The 8,977-nt window shown below is 37.4% G+C and overlaps 1 long non-coding RNA gene across 8 annotated transcripts in view; it reads right to left on the minus strand.

Moving 5' to 3' along the window:
- Positions 1 to 4,227, minus strand: part of LOC130911433 (uncharacterized) — a 12,078-nt gene extending 7,851 nt beyond the window's left edge. Inside the window, exons 1-4 of one of the 8 annotated variants that reach the window (XR_009062138.1) lie at positions 3,746 to 4,225; positions 2,169 to 2,248; positions 1,888 to 2,040; positions 1 to 1,678 (exon numbers count right to left, since the gene is read on the minus strand). The exon at positions 1 to 1,678 is cut by the window's left edge and continues 1,933 nt beyond it. This is a non-coding gene — a long non-coding RNA (uncharacterized LOC130911433). Of the gene's footprint in view, positions 1,679 to 1,887; positions 2,041 to 2,168 lie in introns of all 8 variants that reach the window. The other 7 variants (XR_009062137.1, XR_009062135.1, XR_009062139.1 and 4 more) reach the window with 7 other exon arrangements.
- Between the last annotated feature and the right edge of the window lie 4,750 nt (positions 4,228 to 8,977).

The raw sequence follows: 8,977 nt of genomic DNA on the forward strand, positions 1-8,977 counted from the left end.
ATGGGAAAATGTCTTTTTTGTTTTTGTTTCTATAAGAATCTCAAGAAAGAGATTGTTTCTATTATTAATCTTGTCATTTTGTCGAAATTCTACCTACACAAATGTAAATTTAGCAAGCTGTTACCTTCTTTTTCTCACTTTCATAACGAGACTGTGTGCTACATAAATCTGTTTAAAAAATCAAATAATCTAAAAGCGGAAAATAACAATATTTGTGGAAAAACTTGAATCTCTTTGTGAATAATTGCTCACAGCATTATTCATTGTTTTTTTGTTTTTGTTTTGTTTTGTTATTTTCCTGATGTGCAATGTTTGAAATGTTTATAACCCCCTGGCATATTTGTGCTGTTGTTTTTTTTTTTTTTGTTAATAAAAACAAATATTGGACATATTTTGTTTTTCGACTTCAGCTCAAAACCAGTAATTGGTAAAATGGATTAAGTCTCGTTTCCGTTATTGAATTAGCAGTTTTTAATTGGGAAACGGGAGATGATTCATTTCTCTTTTTTTTTTTTTTTTTTTTTATTAACACACATAAAAACAAAAAATGGAATAGGGTAGGTTTTCCAACGGACCCAAGACACCTGTTTATCTGTTGCCCGGTGTAATGTCACCCGCTAGGTGTCCGTTGTGACCTGGGGATGGGGATGGGGATGGCGTGGCTCTGCGGTAGAGTAGTTGTCCCCCAACCCAGAGGTTGTGCAATTCTCTGCCCTGATGAACTCGCCTAAGTATCCTTGAGCAAGATACTGAACCCCACATTGCTCCTGGTGCTGCGTCACCTGTATGTAGATGGCGATGTAGTGTAAAGCGCTTTGAGCGCCTTGAAAGGTGGAAAAGCGCTACATAAGTAGAACACCATTTGCCATCTGTGTTGATGGGCACTTTTGACCTTTCTATGCGCTCAATACTGCCGCCTATCGGACTGAGGCGGAGGTTATTTGAGACACGTGAAAATTCTTGGTTTACTGTGTGTGAGAAAATCTTGGTGAAACATCGAGTGACGTTTGTCTCAAAAAGAAATGCGCGTGTTCGCTGTTTAAAAAAAAAAAAAAAAAAAAAAAAAACACAGCTCCAGCAATTCACAAGCAAAACTGAATGCTTAAAAAATGTCAAGTCATGATAATTGCGCGCACATCATTAAAAAAACATGCGACATTTGCGGAAGTATTTGTGGATTTAAAAAACACACGAGGAAAACGCGGACGTATTTGTGGATCTGAAAAACACGTGTGAAAATCACTAATGTATTTGTGAGAATCGCGGATGTATTTGTGAATTCGAAAAACACATGTGTGAATCGCGAATGCGCTTGTGTGAGAAAATTTGACCGTTTCTTGTTATGTTTGTCTCAAAAATAAATGCACGCGGCCGCTGATTCCCATATACAATTCGAATGCTTACAAACAATAATTCATGATGAGTGCACGCACTACATAAAAAAAACACATGTGAATTTCGAGGATATACTTGTGAATTACAAAAACACATGTGAAACTCATGGATATATTTGTGGATCTCGAAAATACATGTGAAAATCTCTGATATATTTGTGCATCTACAAAAGATATGTGTGAATCGCGAAAGCATTTGTGAGAATATTTTTGAGACAAATCTCTCCCCATAAAAAACTAATTGGGGGAAATCACACTTCAATCTTCTTTTCAGCATATCCCGCCTGAAACAAAGTTAAAGGGAAAGATGAGCACAAGACACACATATTCACATCACACACACCCACATAATACATTCACTCTTGCGCTTATATTTCTCATTCACACAAATACACCAAAGAGAACAAAATGAAACGTTCTCTCAAGGCTTTTTTTCAGAGACTAAATAAAAAAAAAAAAAAAATACTTTTTAGTATGAATATTTATAAATTACCTGTAGTCTGAAGCATCAAGATCCTCATGGTTCTTCACGATGTTCACGAACAACCTTCTTGGCTTGTCCATTCTGAGCACTTCTTTGTCAACGATAATCCTTTGACGGATCACTTGTTCACAAAAGAGTTTGTAGCTCTCAGCATAGGGTTGTCTGAAACACACACACACACACGCACGCACACACCCACACACACTTAGGATGTGCAAAGAGTAACGCTTTCGATGCTTTGGCTAAAGGCAAGCAGAATACAAGTGACATGTTGTTGACCAACGCTTTACCTTTGAAATGTGTCATTTTACAGCGAACTTATCCACATCAGCACCAAGTCCAAGCCCACCAAGTCCAGGAAAGAAGTGCCCTTCCAAAACAACTGTCATATGAAAGTGCAATAGATGCTTTTGCATCAGTGAAGACAAGGTGAGTAAGGTTATAGGTCGAGGTGAAAAAAAGTTGCATTTTAAAGTGTTCGGTTTGTCTTTATATAGGTTTGTGTTGGTGGGGGGTGTTAATCATATTGTAACAACAATTGTAAAAGTCATCAAGATTGTGTTCAACTGCAGGTTTTTTGTTGTTGTTTGTTTTCCCTTCGGTCATTAAAAGTTCAATTATCCCTCCCCCTCCAGCACCTCAACCTATATGTATTCATGATCCAGATCAATTGAGATCACAGACAATGGTTTTGGAGCTAAGTTTTCTGTTGTGTTGAAGCACATGTCTTTTGGACATTCTCTTCCTACGTTTGATACATTATGACAAAACACACACACAAGCACCACATACAAAATTATCCATCTCGCAATGTGAAACAAAACACCTGGAATGTGAAGCGTTGCATTGAAAACCTCAGTCCATGTAGAACTGTAACATATATGTATTTATTTTTTATTTTTTAATGTTAATTTTATTTATATATGAAAAAATACAATTATACATTAATACAAATCTATTGGGTTTATTGATAATTTATTGATTAAAAAATCATTAAGATTATAATGGAATTAAAAAAAGTAGATATTTATTTATATCATAGGTAAATACTATGACCCTTTAGTGTAAAACTAAAACTAACCAAAACTAAACTACAAGAGTATTTAACTGCCATTAGTCAATACTTAGTATTATATATTTAGTGTTATTATATTTAGTAATACTACTACTAATAATAATATAGTATTATATAATACTATAAAATTAAATTAAAAAATAAATTATTATGAATTTATTAAATTTATTATTATTAAATTAAAATTATTATTATACAATTTAATAGTAATATTTAGTGTTATTTTTTTTTAATTCATAATAATTTTAATAGTTTTAAAATAGTTATATATATACATTTGTATTAATGTATAATTTTGGTTCGTTTAGCTTACTACTGACAACAACAGAAGTGCGCTTATTCTTAACTGGGAGGACTGGCTATGGATTCTCACGTTTCTGTGCCAATGACGGTGCTAGACGTCCAATCCATTTGCAGCCTTCCAAGGCAAACCGAAGTGAATGTTTCAGGTTTTCAGTCAGTGGCGGTCAGTGAGTTAAATGAGTGGCATATCAATGCTTAAAGTCAGTCGTTAGTTTTAAATAGGCTTTACTACACCCTTTTTTCAAAAGTTCACAGTCGGATCAGAAAGTGTCTCAAAACCGCGGATGTATAACGTATTGTTTCCATTGTTTCAAATGAGACTGACAGTTTGCTTAATATGTCTAGTAATCTGACAAGTATACATTTCCCCGAGGTGGGGCCAATAAAATGCCCTTTTATATTGATCCCCTAATGATCTGAAGAAACAAATCCAGTCCCAACAACGTTTGCAGTGAGGCACCTTGAAGTCAAATAAAAACGTGAACTCACCAAGCGAAGCCCAAATGCCAAGCACGGTCAACGCTTGGAAAAGGAGCGATTGTGCCTTCTTCATCTCTCAGGTCCAGATAGAAGATCAGCCAGATAAACTTCAGAGGAGAATTTAATACGACGCAAGCCTCTTTCGCTCTGTGACAGACACACAAGCTTGACTACGTCACGCACGCACGCACGCACGTCCAACGACACAAAGGCTGGAGGATGACGCTCTAAAGAACTCGTGCATCAAAAGAAAACAAACATACAAACAAAGAAGAATTCGTGCATCAAACACGTCTCAACGTCACGTGGAACATTTGGAAATTAGGGTCGTACTAGTGATGGAGAAACCTTAGCTTTCTGAAGCAGTAAATATATATCAAGCAACGTGTCGAAATGGTTCATTCAGTGTTATGAAGCATTTGCCACGAATCAGTGTGGTGAGTCACGACAGACGACACTGCTTCACCGCTGCTTTCTGTACCGCTGAAGCAAATGTGTTGAGATGGTTCCGTGCTACGAGGCATTTGACACAATTCAGTGTGGTGACATCTTCTGGACAAAAATATATTGAATTTTCATCTAACCAAATGACCAAGTGTCATCTGAACAATGAAACCTGTGGGTGGTATGGTGGTTATATACTATGTCTGATGTGCGAGCAGTAGTGGGTTTGACCACTAGCCTGAAATGTATTCTTTATTCTTCCCCCAGATTAATAAAAAAAATAATAAATAATAATAATAATAATGAAAACAAACAAACAAAAAAAAGCTGTTGTGTTACTTTTAAATGAAATACGCAAATGCTTGTGCAATAGGGAACTCTTGATGGTAGGTGTATAGAATGCTAGTGACACTGGGATGGGGATTTGGGTGTTTCACACATTTTTATTTAAAAACAGAATCATCTCAGCAGCATTTGGTTTCAGCCGGTTCCTCTTTTTGCTAATGACCTCTCCAGCTTTTGACAATATTCTCTCACATGGCACGAACAAATATACAAACTGACAGATAGACAAACAAACACAAAAACTGACAAACAGACAGACACAAAAACAAACACAAAAACTGAGACACAAAAACTAAATTGTGTGTGTGTGGGGTGGGGGATGCGTGGGTGTGTGTGTGCGTGTACTATGGCGAGAGGCTGACGTGACTGACCTGAAAAGAAACTGCTTTTCTGTACTGTTTCTCTTTTTTATTTACCAGCTTTCAATTTAACATGTTTAACAATTGTACATGCAGTCTAAACATTAAGTATATGAAAATGTCTTGTAAACAGTAAGAATTCAAGTGTGAACATTTATAACAGCTAGTATGACTTGAACAACATTATACAAATCAATACGACGACTGTGCAAACATGTCATTGTAACACAAATGACATACGACTTGAACAGTACACTTCAAACAGACAACTTATTGTTCATGGCTGATGTGACATTATTACTTTTTGCTTTTTACTTCAATGTTTCTGTTTTTTGTTTTTTTTTTCTTCTTTTTTTCAGAGCATTTTTTTAAATACATGCACGCACATATGCACCCCCACCACAGAGACACACACGCTAAAGCTATATTGCTCTTATGCCAATGAAGCGTTTAAGATTTTATGATGGCAGTAATGACAGAGAATAAAGCAAGCACATACAGAAAAATAGCGGTGGCCATTAAATGGTGATATTATAAGCCCCACTGTTGGATTATAATTTATGGTGAATGCTTTACCATCATAAAAGCTGTCAAAGAAATCACACACACACACACAGATACAAAATAACGCGACATACTAATTGCTAGATGCAGTCGGTGCCCAATCCACTCATTAAGTTCAGCCGTTTTGACAAGGTTAGAGCCGCTATCAGACTCCATCACGTTCATTTGTAGCGTTAGCCGCTAGCGTCAGCCAGTAGAAAGCAATAGAAGCACCCTCTCATGAAATCGTGAGGAAAGCGGGTGAAAGCCTGCCTGGAGGCCGCCAAGAGTCTACTTAATGTCGGGTGAAAGTTTGGCTAAGCTCCCTTAAGCCCGACTCCATCACGTTTGCTTGTAGCATTAGCCGCTAGCGTTAGCCTACTGGGCTGCTGTTTGCTTGATTTCCTGATAACCACGTGACTTCACATGTAAACACACTGACTGCTTTCTTAAAGGGGAACGAACGTAGCCGAACAACACAGCGTCAAAGCGGGATGAAAAGACTATATTCACTTGTTTTATTAAATGACCAAATTTACCGACATGGTCAAAATTACGTCGGTCATCGTGAAGAATTTTGGTAACGGTCAATTTTTGGTAAACCGCCTGGCTCTGCGGAAAACTCATTTGGGTACAATGCAACAGGTATCTGGATCTGTCAGGACATCTGGTATTGAATGAAAGAGCTACTATTCGTCTATGTACTGCCCAAAAATTATTTATTTTCTTTATGGTACAACAGACGTTATGGCCAACACATATCAAGGGGACGCCGCGTCCCCGATTTTACTACGCAGAGTGTAAAGAGTTCATTCTTGGATAATTGTGAAAAAGTGATCATCCGGGATGGAGGATCGAGCCGCTACTCCTCCGCATTGTGAGGAGCCAGCTGAGGGGGTTCGGCCATCTGGTTTGGATGCCTCCTGAACGCTTGTCCAAAAAGAATATACAAAGAATATTTTATTTAAGGCCAAAATTGAGTTTTTAAATATTCTATTGTATTTTTCTTGGTCTAAGCTCTTTTTTTATTATTATTATTATTATTTTTTTTTTTTATAAGATTGAAATGAAAACTGTTTGTGGTCTTGCGCCTGTCCTTCACCACAAAAACCGGCGTTACTTTGGAAGGGCATAGGTTTGGTCTCAACATTCGTAGGGACGATATAACAGCATAACTTGCATGTAGGTACACTTTTTGCTGGGGACGGGACATCAATTAGACCAAACAGATTGGATGAAGGGGGCAAAGGGCCACATTTCTCATGTATATGAACCTAATTAATTAATAGGCAAAATGATCAATGCAAAATAAATCCTTATCTTCTGATAATAACTTTTACGTGCATTGGTTCAGATGATACACTGTTCGATTCAAACCTTTGTTTTCAAAAAATACTAAAGAAACATTTTGAAAACTTCCTGAATAAATGTCTGGTTTTTATTAGCAAACATAAACATAATGAAAATGATTCACTTAATAATGGTAGGGTCAATTCTATCCTTACAACATATGGAACTATTGAAAGATCTAAATTCTCTATATAACTGAACATTATATCATGCAAAAAAGGTAAGGCTAATTAAAAGTTTGTGGGGACAATTTTAGCATCCTGAAAAGTTGGTAGTGTTATGTACCTACCGTCCCTATGCAAACCTACGCCCTTTTTGTAAAAGTCCTCCTTATTTTCCTTTACTTTAAAAAAAAATCTCTCCGCCTCAATGGAGAGGATTGCTTCAATTAGATCGTTCTGTGTTCTGTTTGACATGCCAGAAAACACAGTGGACGTGTCCAAATGTCTAGCTAACCTTTCATCTTTCTCAGCAAAACCATGTAATCGTTCTACATATATGCCACGTTTAGAAGAGCTTACACGCTTTCACCACGAAATGTTAACTCCTGTTTAGCTAGGATGCAGGTTGCATTAATGAGGTCTTTCAAACTCTTTCGGTTTTCTTTTACCTTAGCCTTGAGGATGCTACCGTTGAGCTTCCGCTGTTCTTCAAAGCCAAATCGATCCTTGAGCTTCCAAAAGTTTTTAAAGCAATCAGGCTTTGAATGTGAGTGGTCGAGCTCTCATGTTTGCTGAGGCTTCGTGGTAGTTTTTTAATGTCACAATATCTCGTGTTAGTCCAGACATTGGCACAAGTTGAGAAGAAAAGGCAGGGAAAGCAGCAAAGGCGATTTTTCGAAGGACAGCCACATAGCCAGTCTTTTCCGGTGTACCAGTCCGTTTGAAAAGCGCGAGTTATCTTCTGTCCCGTAGTTTGAAGCAAACCTTTTAGCTCCGGTGTTGTGTTAACCGCGTCCACTTTTAACGGAAAGTCTAGTTTCACGTACGCCCCTTTGCAGTGCGGCAGAGTACTATCTGCCGCAGCCTGTGCCTTTTCACTGCGGTTTTATTTCCCATCAGCAAAACTAAATATGTCGCTAACAAACATTAAACTTTAAGGGATAAAGACATTAGCCAGACTGTGGAAAATCAGGTCAAATAAACGTATGTGGAAACATTATAATGGCGACATGCAGATGTACGGCAACCAGCACGCTCCAATTCCATGTATCAACCCGGTTTGTTATGGATTGCGCAATCAGAGGTGAGGCTTTACTCGTTGCTGCCGCACCTCTCGTTTCATTTCTTTATTTGAACAGGAAATAGGCAAATTCAGCGATTTTGACTATAAAAATGTTTGAAATGAGTCATACATAAAGAGCAATGGACAAATATGAATAAAAAATCAATGCTATAATTACTTTTTTGTCATGATGACAGGTGAGGCAGAGCCTCCCCTGACCGCACGTCACTGAATTATGCAAAATACGCATAAGACTTTGGTGAAACTGTATTTAAACATTTTAGCAACTCGTTTAGCTCAACAAATACACTGGATGGCAATATTTAGTCACAATATACAAACTATGTCAGGAGTCTTGTATGTTGTGAAGACAACGTACAAATGAACGTAAGGCACAAATGGACCCGCACGAAAAAGGAAACTACGGCGTCCGTCGAGGGACAAATGTAGTCATTGGCTTGATAATTTAATACTCGCCACTGACACCTTGTGGTGTATTTAAATCACTACCTAACATAGTTAAAGAGTGACACTGTGGAAGTACAGCAGTGTACTCATGTGACATCGCCGCCCTGCGACATCAACAACAATGGCGAGCTACTAGTTACTTTTTTGATTTAAAATTTTGCAACTTGTATTAAAACGAAAACATTAAGAGGGGTTTTAAGATCAAATGATTATAACTCGTACTAGAATTTATCGTTTAAGAACTACATGTCTTTCTATTCGTGGTACCCTTTAAAGTGGCAGCAGGGCACTCAGAATAGGAATGTATCTATCTGCCTGCCTGTCTTTTGGCCTGCCTGCCCATCTATCTGCTTGCCTGCAGCCCTGCCCATCCTAATAACTGTTGTTCCAATTATCTGCTCAATTGCTTACCCCCAACAAAACAGTTAAAAAAAAAAAAAAAAAAAAAAAAACAGCATATATGAATGTATATGTAATATAAATAAAGTTTTTTTTTTCTGTTTTAAAG

The sequence above is a fragment of the Corythoichthys intestinalis genome, unplaced genomic scaffold, assembly GCF_030265065.1.
Source record: "Corythoichthys intestinalis isolate RoL2023-P3 unplaced genomic scaffold, ASM3026506v1 HiC_scaffold_45, whole genome shotgun sequence".
NCBI lineage: Eukaryota > Metazoa > Chordata > Actinopteri > Syngnathiformes > Syngnathidae > Corythoichthys > Corythoichthys intestinalis.